The sequence below is a fragment of the Antechinus flavipes genome, chromosome 3, assembly GCF_016432865.1.
Source record: "Antechinus flavipes isolate AdamAnt ecotype Samford, QLD, Australia chromosome 3, AdamAnt_v2, whole genome shotgun sequence".
NCBI lineage: Eukaryota > Metazoa > Chordata > Mammalia > Dasyuromorphia > Dasyuridae > Antechinus > Antechinus flavipes.
The window spans coordinates 305,608,508-305,619,355 of NC_067400.1; the positions used below are offsets into that span (position 1 = coordinate 305,608,508).

A 10,848-nucleotide genomic window follows, 5' to 3' on the forward strand; every position below is an offset into this window, starting at 1 on the left:
AATTCCTGAAGCTGCTGTCACAGACACCTTCAAAGATTACCATTGGTATTGCTTCTATGTATACTCCAGGCCAGCCCCTATCCTGGTGTCATAGATCTCTCCTTCAGAATTTCTAAGTTGTCTTGGCTGGAAAAATGTCTTACACTACATTTTGTTCATTATGCTACTTTAGAATTGGATTTGATACATTACTTTAAGGTTGTTGGAGGGGAATCTTATGAGAATTCAGCTAGATTGCTGCCTCTACTCCATTAATCTTGGCTTTACTTTCTCCTTTAATATGATTTAAAGGAAAGAAGGCGCAGGGGGAAGAAAAAGTAGAAGAAGAGTAAAAGGAGGAGGAGAAAGAGAAGGAGGAGAAGGAGGAGTAGGGGAAAGAAGAAAAGGGGGGAGGAGAAGGAGGAAGAGGAGGAGGTGAAAGTGGAACAGGAGGAGGAAAAAAAGAAGGAGGAGAAGAAGGAAGAAGAGAAAGAAGAGAAGAAGGAGGAAGAAGAGGAGGAGGAAAAAAGAAGAAGGATGAGGAGGAGGAGAAAGAAGAGGAGGAAAAGGAGAAGAAGGAGAAGGAGGAAAAGAAGAAAGACTATGACAACAAAAACATCATGGAATGAAATAATATAATTATTTTATATTGTGGAATTGTAGATGATTTTGGAGGACATCTACAAAATACTACCTTTTCTGTTCCCACTTCTCAACCTCAATTAAATTGTTTTAGAATATCTTCAAATTATAATTTCTGCATTGCTTATTTTAATGTGACTTTCTTCAATATTTCTTTCCTGGGAGAAGATGTTGAGTTTTGTCTCTAAGGAGTATGTCCTATGTTACTATTACAAGATTTTTTACTGGGTAAGTAAGGCAAAAGAGGAAACTGTTGGTATCCCATGATGTAGATACTGAGTCAGTAATATGAAATAAAAACAAAAGGGAAACATAAAAACTCTTCCAGAGCAACACCTCCATAGCATGTTGTTTGAAGTTATATCTTCTCCTGCTCTAACTCCCAGATTTGTAAAGTTACATATTCATTTTTTTTTTAATCCCAAAGTATTCCAAAGCAATCCCAAAAGATTTTGGACAAAAAGTGCCATCTGCATCCAGAAAAAGAACTATAGAGATTGAATGTAAATCAACACATGCTATGTTCATTGCTTTTTTTTTTTTTCTGTTTTTTCCCCTCTCCCATGGTTTTCCCCTTTTGTTCTGATTTTTCTCTACCAATATGATTCATAACATATAATGTATATTTAAAAATAATTTTAAAAAACAAACAAACAAATAAATAAATTTTGCCAAAGATGTTTGAGACATGGAGGAGTTGGAGCAATATCAAATGATTTTTCTTCTCAACAATGGATAAACCAGTGCTTGCTTCGGCAGCACATATACTAAATTGGAATGATACAGAGAAGATTAGCATGGCCCCTGCGCAAGGATGACATACAAATTTGTGAAGCATTCCATATTTAAAAAAAAAAAAATGGATAAACCAGGTAATGAAACATTAAAGCATTAAAGGAATTGCAAAGACATATCCATGTACTATTAACCTTTTCACAAGGGAGTCCTTCCCAATAGAATTAGAAGAGCAAGATATCATTTTCTATATAATAATGAGCCATGTCAGGAGATGCAGAGAGGAGGAAAGGGCAGAAGGATAAAGGAATTAAAGGAAAGAGAAACTTCTCCTCTCATTCCTACATTCTAAGCTATGATATTTGGCAACAGAATTAATTTTTTTTGGCATTTATTTTTCCTTTTTTTTTTTAATAACTTTTTATTGACAGAACCCATGCCAGGGTAATTTTTTACAACATTATCCCTTGCACTCACTTCTGTTCTGATTTTTCCCCTCCCTCCCTTCACCCCCTCCCCCAGATGGCTAGCAGTTCTATACATATTAAATAGGTTACAGTATATCCTAGATACAATGGATGTGTGCAGAACTGAACAGTTCTCTTGTTGCACAGGGAGAATTGGATTCAAAAGGTATAAATAACCTGAGAAAAAAACCAAAAATGCAAGCAGTTTACATTCATTTCCCAGTGTTCTTTCTTTGGGTGTAGCTGCTTCTGTCCATCCTTGATCAACTGAAACTGAGTTAGATCTCTTTGTCAAAGAAATCCACTTCCATCAGAATACATCCTCAAACAGTATCGTTATTGAGGTATATAATGATTTCCTGGTTCTGCTCATTTCACAGTTCATGTAAGTCTCTCCAAGCCTCTCTGTATTCATCCTGCTGGTCATTTCTTACAGAACAATAATGTTCCATAACGTTCATATACCACAATTTATTCAACCATTCTCCAATTGATGGGTATCCATTCATTTTCCAGCTTCTAGGCAACAGAATTAATTACCATTAGGTGAAACTACACAGAGAAGAAGCAGACTTGGAAAGGAGAGAAAAACATTTTCAAGGAAAAGTGAATTGAGAATTGATCTGTGGAGAAGAGCAGGCTCTGGAAGACAAACTGAATAACCCTTAGTTTCTGAGATTACTATATTATACACTTCTTCCACCTTGGTCTGACCTAGATAATTGCTCGCTTTTTTGATCTTTCTACCATTTGAAAGATAAAAGCATCAGCAGAACAATTTAAGCATCTACTGGATGCTTTATTTTTGGCAGAAAAATCCCCATAACACATATATATATTGAAGACTACCTCTATACTGTCACTGTGACAGTGACATAAAAAGAAGTGATCAACCATTTCTTGTATCTGACTGGGTGGTCTCTTCATGATACTGATTTCATTTATTCCCCTCTTTTGATCTTCATCCAAATACTGTTTGCCACAGAGATTTGGTTCATCTCATTATTGAAGTGGGCCACGTCCTTCAGAATTGATCATTCTATAGTATTATTGTTCAAGTAAATAATGATCTTCTGGTCCTGCTCATTTCACTCAGCATCAGTTCATGTAAGTCTCTCCTGGTCTCAGACACTTAACACTACCTACCTGTGTGATCCTGGGCAAGTCACTTAATCCCAATTGCGTCAGCAAAAATAAATGAATAAATAGAAACTTATTTTAAAACCTTACTTTAAAAAAAACTAACTGACATAACTAACAGAATATAGAGGAAGAGAGAGATTTTAAAGAGGAGAGAGAGGAGAGAAGAGAAGAAGACAGGACAGGACAGGAGAGCAAAGGAGAGAAGACAGGATGGGACAGGAAAAAAGAGGAGAGGAGAAGAAAGAAGAGAATAAAACAGGACAGGACAGGAGATGATAAGACAGGACAGAACAGCACAGGACAGGGAAGGGCAGTATAGGACAGAGGAGAGGAGAGGGGAGGAAAAAAGAGGAAAAGACAGGACAGGACAGAACAGGAGACAACTACACAGGACAGGAGAGGAGAGGACAGGAAAGGAAAGCAAGAGAGGAGAGGAGAGGGAAGGAATCTATGCTGATTTTGTGTTTCAGGATACCAGAAAGATATGCCCATAATATGACTTTCCAAGACTATGCCTTGAAGATGCTCTTGGCAAATCTTAGAACTCTGCCAAATCAGTTCGTGTGAATGAAGTTATTGAGCAGCAACTATGTATAAAGCCATGTAATGCTGCCAGTGTTACAAATACAAAAAATTATACAGCAAGTCATGGCACTTCACCACTCCAATCTCTTTTCAGAATTCCTATTACTTTCACACACACACATACACACACACACACACACACACACACACACACACACACACATACAAAATCTACACTTCTGAACCTCCATGACATATCTCTTCCTAATCAGTTTTTTATCATAAAAGCTACTCTCTATATGCACTATCTTCAAGACAAGCTAGTCCCTTCCTTCCTTCATGGAGTTGTCCATTTCTTTCTTTTACTCACCACAGTCCTAATACCTGAAATAATTCTTTACCTCCTACCTCTGATTTGAAAATCTTACTCTTTTTCAAAATTCCACTCAAATGTATATAAGCATAAAATAATGCTGAAAAACATAAACCAAAAAAAGAAATCTCAGAGTGTGTGGAGGGCACATTTTTATATATTTTTACCACTTCAGCATTATTGTTTCTCTGTTTATTCACCTTAATAATGGTAATTATAGAGGGCTACATAGTTTTGCTCTATTCCACAGACTGCACTCTTAATCCTGACCCATGAGCCAATTCCATTAATATTTCTCTGCCAACTGCATCTAGGATATCATTATTATGACCACTTAGTTATTGGAGATATCCCATGCTTTGCCCAACTTGACACCTCTTTGCTGACTATCATTTCTGGTTCATGCAGCATTTTGGCCAGCAAAACAAGATCTATCAATCAACAGGATTCTATACTTTATGTAACCTTGCTAGAATGTTCAAATATTAGATCTGGTATTGAGCTTTATAAAAAACAAGGTTCTAGGAACCAAGGGCATCTCAGATCATAAGAAAGATCTGGGGTCCACTTCGTTTAAAGTAATCATTGAGCCTTTAATAAACTGCCACTGGTTCAGAGTTCTGCCTCGGTGGTTTTTCTTACTGATTGAGCAATTATAATCCCCAAACCTTCTCTCAACAAGCTTATATTTTATCAGATGAGAGATCTTGGAAAAGGATCCTATGGGGAGAAAAATGATGAAATCTTAGCTGTTATCCCATCCCCAATCAATTATTCTATCTCTCCTTCTCCATCCCCTCATTAGAACAAAAGAGCCCTTTCCTTTTTCCATTGCATATGCTTATCTGAAGATTATCCAAACTTATGCAAACTCTCATCTGAGTTTATGCAGTTTTCCTACTCTGCCTAATTATCCCATTTTTCCCTTACTTTCCCTTCTCTATATAATCCCTCACCTCACTCCCTCACCTCACTCTGCTAAGCTTCCCATCTCCCTTAATAAAGAACCCCATAGGGTACATCCCCCTTTAACTCAAGTAAATACTTGATTGATTTGAAGATGGTTTGAGCCTTAATTCTTTCAAAAATAACACCACAATCCCAGTATTACAACATTTTTGCCATAACTCAACAAAAAGACGCTGGTATCCCAAAAATACTCTGATTCTAGAAGGCTATTGCTGAGAAGGCTATTGTTTTGTTTTGTTTTAAATAATTATAACTTTTTATTGACAGAACCCATGCCTGGGTAATTTTTTACATTATCCCTTGCACTCACTTCTGTTCCAACTTTTCTCCTCCCTCCCTCCATCCCCTTCCCTAGATGGCAAGCAGTCTTCTACATGTTAAATAGGTTGCAGTATAGCCTAGATACAGTATATGTGTGCAGAACCAAACAGTTCTCTTGTTGCACAGGAAGAATTAGATTCAGAAGGTAAAAATAACCTGGGAAGAAAAGCAAAAATGCAAATAATTTACATTCATTTCCCAGTGTTCCTTCTCTGGGTGTAGCTGCTTATGTCCATCCTTGATCAATTGAAACTGAATTAGCTCTCTTTGTTGAAGAGATCCACTTCCATCAGAATACATCCTCATACAGTGTCGTTGTTGAAGCATATAATGATCTCCTGGTTCTGCTCATTTCACTTAGCATCAGTTCATGTAAGTCTCTGCAAGTCTCTCTGTATTCATCCTGCTGGATATTTCTTATGGAACAATAATATCCCATAACATTCATATACCACAATTTACCCAACCATTCTCCAACTGAAGGGCATCCATTCATTTTCCAGTGAGAAGGCTATTGTTGATGGAAGATATAATAACAGTATGCTATTATGATGAATTAAAAAGCCCACAAAAGACAGAATAATCAATTTATTAATTAGGCTAAATAATAACCCATAATTGATGGCGAATGATTTCTTTCAGTAACTAAAGATACAAAAAGAGTCGCTGAATCACCTTAAATTATGTCTGTTTTCTGACAGAGAACTCCTCCAAGAAGTGAAACTCAAAATTGATTGATGGACATTTAATAAGGAGGTGGATTAAAAGTCTTCAATTCCTTTTGCTGAGACTTGATCATGAAACTTAGCAGCTTCAAAATGTGTAGGATGAAGTGCTAGATCCCCTTACCCAAACTGACTACTCAGAGGCATCTTCAGATACAAACAGGAAGCATTTATTCAGTCCTTGCAAGGAGAGGCCCAAGAACACCAGCTGAGCAGACCCAGAGCCTCTCAGCTCCCATCTCCCAGCATGGTGTTTGGCCCTAAGCTGAAAACAGTGAGTGAATTAAATAGCAAAAGACTTGAGTTCACTAGATGGACTGAAAAGGTAGTAACCATTGACCAATGATCAGCAATGCTGTCTACTTCCTGTGGGTCACTGTGACTTCCTAAAGCTTAGGCCTAGGGTCTGATCTTTCTGTCCTACAGCCCTCTGAGAATAGGGATCACATGACTTTCTGAAACTCAGGCATAAGGTCTTACCCACTACATCTCATAAACTTTTGTGAGAAATTTCCACCTGGTCCCATTCTGTCCTTTCTTTTTGTTTTGCACTTTTGAAGATTTCTCACACTAATTTTGATATATTTCTTCCCCTAGGATATCCTTGTTATTTAGGCCTTCAGGCTCATTCTTCTCTTCAGTAATAACTGTACTCTGCCTTCTACCACTTAGAACCAATACCCTAACACCTGTGGAAGCTTTCAGGAAGCATTTTAGCTTAGAAATCTTGAATTATTCTAGTAATTACATGCATAAAAAAGAAAGGTGACAGGATATTGCTGCTTAAAGCAAGGAGCAGGAATCAGACCCTGCTTCCACTAACTCCCACTATCTGTCTTGGAAACCCAGTCATCCCAGAACAGATTGTCATCTGGCAGCTAGAGAACTCCAGCCTGGGCCTATTCCACAATTCCTACCTCCAGCGAGTCCAGATTCATTTGGAACAAAGGATGAAGGTCTCATCTTCTGGAGCATCTTCAGGCAAGGGGCTCTTGTCAAGATCTGGCTCTGCCCAGTGAAGTCCAAATTGAGAGGGGAGACAAGTTTTTTCCAAATCAACTAAGTTCAAAAAGCAGGGGCTGAAGTCTACTTCCCCTGCCTGTCCAATCAGAAATCTCAGTCATATCCCTAGGGCCAAAACCTCTCCATAAAACCTACCCATAGGCTACCCATGGACTTGTGGCGTCTTTCCCCTTCCCCACGCCACATGGTATCTCTCCTAACTTTACTAAGCTTCTCAACCCCATTTCTCCTTCTTATAGCTAACTCTTTTAAGGTGCTAAGACCTTTTCAGGATTTATCCTGCCAGGTAAGGACATGCCCCAATCTCATAGGCTGTTTCCTTAGCTCCTGGCAAATGGCAAGTTCCACTAGCAGTTTGCCCTTTCCATAACAAATCTACCTTTTGCCAAAGATAATGGCCCATGTCAATTCTTCACATGACCAAACTCCAATTTTTGGTGCCTATCATCATTTGGCATCTACATAACCCACATAATACCCAACAATTTTAGGTTCCAATATTATGACAAGAACAACAAATAATTTAATTAGCAATTTCACAATTTTCATAAGTGATAATTTTAAAAAACATAACATAACCTATCACAAACATGGATAGGAATCTTGTAATTTACAGTTGTTTCCAATTTTAACATACACATCAATTAAAAAGTTGTTTTAAAAATCAATACATTACTTTCTGATATTTTAACTAGATGTTCCATTCAAACTATTAATTAATGTTGCAAATCAATCTTTCTTGTCCCTTTTTAAAATCACTTCTTTTTTTAAGCTTTAAGATTCACAATATAGCTTATATTTAAATAACTCTGTACCAAATTTTATAAAGCTTATACATATGTCAAGCAGAGCTGACAAAATTTTAAATCATAGTTCATAATTTTTACAAGTTACCCAGTATACATTTTAGAAAGCAACATATCTTATCTAATTAGGTAATACAAACATGTAACCTCTTAAGGTAAGTTACTAGAACTTTGTTTTAATAACCCATTTTTTAAACTTAAAATCAAATCACATACAGATTTAAATTTCCATTAGTACAATTTCAATCCTTGCAAACACATTTCTAAGATCTTTCTTGTGCTTAAAGTAAACAAATTCACAATTCTAGTACATACGTTTAATAGCAATTTTCTCATATAATTGTAATAATAAGACATTCACCATATAAAATTTACAGCTCATCTTGATATCTAAGGAGATGGCCTTAAGATCATTGGAATGTTATAAAAGCCAATCATTAGAAGTTGTTCCTACTTAACAAAGTTGTAGATAATCAATAAACTCATTCCTTCACTGGGACCTTTGTAATCAAAAAAAGAGTTATTTCTCATGGATAACATTCTTACAAAATAGCTTTAAGAAGCTTAACAAATTTACAATATAAGAGGAATTCCAGAAAAAGACTCCTTTTTATTACCTGTCAGTTTACTTTCTTTGACTGACATCTGCTTTCTTTGTTCTCTTTTATCTCCCCCCATTCAGAACTGCATACTCTCATATCTTCAGGCTTTTGAAGTGCAAATCTAATCCAAAAAATGTTTTGTTTTTGTTTTTGTTTTTGTTTTGCACATACACACCTACAAGCCAAATCTCAGTTCTACAATTTAGAAAGAAACCATTACCTTTTGATTGTTTTTGCCAGTCTACACAATTCTTTTTCTCTCTCTTCTGGAATTAGAAAAGATTTGCTGACTAGGCTGTTTGGTACCAGGTTTTAAAAGCAGCCAAGTGCTTTTCTGTTTTTCCCAAAATTCCTAAATTCTTAAATCTTAGTCAATGTAGTGGTATACATTAGTATTCTCAGGAAGGAAGGAGTCATTAAAGTTTTTGACCACTGTAAGGTAGCAGTATGCAAGAGTTAATGTTGCTGTGTAGTAAGGACAGAAAAGACATACTTCTCTGAGAAGGATTCCTTCTCAGGTAAAAGCAAAGTGATTCTGACTGGTCTCATCCAACACACTTTATATTACATTAAACTAAGGGATTTATGCTGGTTTAGACAGTTAATATCAGAGGCAAGATTCAAATTCAGGTATCTCTTGATTCAAGTATGGGAATTTTTAGTGTCAAACTTAAAAAGAAATGGATTCTTGGGAGATACAGATTAATTTAGATAATGGCAAATTAACATTTCTTATATTATGTTTTTATTTTTAAAAACATTTCCCAATTACATTTTAACCTGAGTACAATTTGATATATTTCAGGTGGTGTGTTTGAAACCTTTCCTCAATTGATTTGGAGCCAAGATGGTTTAGTAAAAGCAGGGACCCATCTGAGCTCTCCCAAAGTGCCCTTCAAACAACCTCTAAATAATATCTCCAAACGAATTCTTGGGTATCGGAACTGACAAAAAAAATGGAGTGAAACAAGTTTCCAGTCCAAGACAGCTCAGAAGGTTAGAAGGAAAGATCTACCTCAATGAGGAGAAAATGGAGTGCAGTCTAGCACAGTCTGCTCCAGAGTAGGCCATTCACCAGAAGGTCATCAGCAGATCTTAGGAGAAACTGAATTAGCACCTGTAAGTTCCAGAGCTTTCAGCCCACAGATAGCAAGAACATTGGGCAACTGATCAGAAGGAGATAACAGGAGATTCTTTGCTGATCCTGGGTGCAGGATTCTACTGCATGGATCAGATTTGATTCTGGGTAGCAGTTTCAGGGTGAAGAGGTGCAGTACCAGGATCAGGGTCCCTGGTCGCAGTTCCAGGGTAGAAAAGTATGCTTGTGTTTGCTCACAACTAGAAAAACAATGACCACATCCTTCATTAGATTCTATTACTTTTGTTGAAATTGAGAAATAAGGGGTGAGATATACCCTAACAACAATGGAGTCCCTAGGCTGGTATCACAGTTTTTTGTGAAAGAATTCATAGTCCTGATCTGCAGGTGAGATTTTTGGTATTAAAAAAAAAAAAAAGTTTATTACACTGAGAAACAACTTCTCAGTGGGTTCTTCCTGATTAGGAATTAGTAAAGGTAGGTTTTTGGCAAAGATGGGTTTATACTGAGAAACAATTTCTCCATGGGTCAAATCCTGATAGGAATTTTAGCAAAGATTTGGGGTACAGATCCTTTTTTTATTAGTGTTCTATGGTTTGGAGCAAGGCAGCAATTGAAGGCTAATTTTCAATTCAATAAAGGGTCGTGATTGTTTCCCAGACCAAAGGGATTGTTGGATTCAATTAGAGATGGGCAATTCCTATGGGAAACCAGGTAGCTTTCCTAAGAAGATGCAGGGATCATTTCCAGGAATTTCTCCAGAGCAGGTGGCCCAATCTCCACAAGAAAATGAGGAGGACACAGTATCCATTGCATCACCTTAGAAGAACTGAAGACTTACAGATTCCCAGAACAAGATCTGAAAACAGTAGCATAAAATACCTGAATCCTTGGTACAATGTCCTTTCCAGGGAAACATCCCATCTTTAACATAAGGTTAAAAATCAAAAAACAGACCAAAAATGAGCAAAAAAAAAAAAATGGGGACAGGGAAGATCAAAACACAAACTCAGAAGACAATGAAATCAAAGCAGTTACATGCAAAACTTCAAAGAAAATTGTGAACTGCTCTCAGGCTACAAAAAAAGAATTCCTGGAAGAACTTGAAAAAGACTTTCAAAATCAAATAAGAGAAGTAGAGGAAAAATTGGAAAAAGAAATGAAAATGATGCAAGAATATCATGAAAAAATAGATTACCTCTGTTGTATACAATGCTGGCTCTCATTATAGAACATTTATTTTTGAGGACTTAATTTATTTAGTTTGTGAGGTCATATAAAAAATTTCTATCTGGCTTCCCTTCCTTTCTAAATGAATGCAAGCTTCCTGTATGCTATAGGAATAAGATATTAGGAGTTTTTTTGGTTCAATTATTAGGAAACAACTTCATAAACTGCATTCCTTATGTCAAAGAACAACATGTAAAATAAAAATTTTC

General features: G+C 36.6%; 1 non-coding gene across 1 annotated transcript; it reads left to right on the forward strand.

The window, feature by feature from the left end:
* The first annotated feature begins 1,364 nt into the window (after nt 1-1,364).
* On the forward strand, nt 1,365-1,470 carry LOC127558413 (U6 spliceosomal RNA). The gene has a single exon (XR_007952809.1). It is a non-coding gene; the product is annotated as a U6 spliceosomal RNA (small nuclear RNA).
* Nucleotides 1,471-10,848: the final 9,378 nt, after the last annotated feature.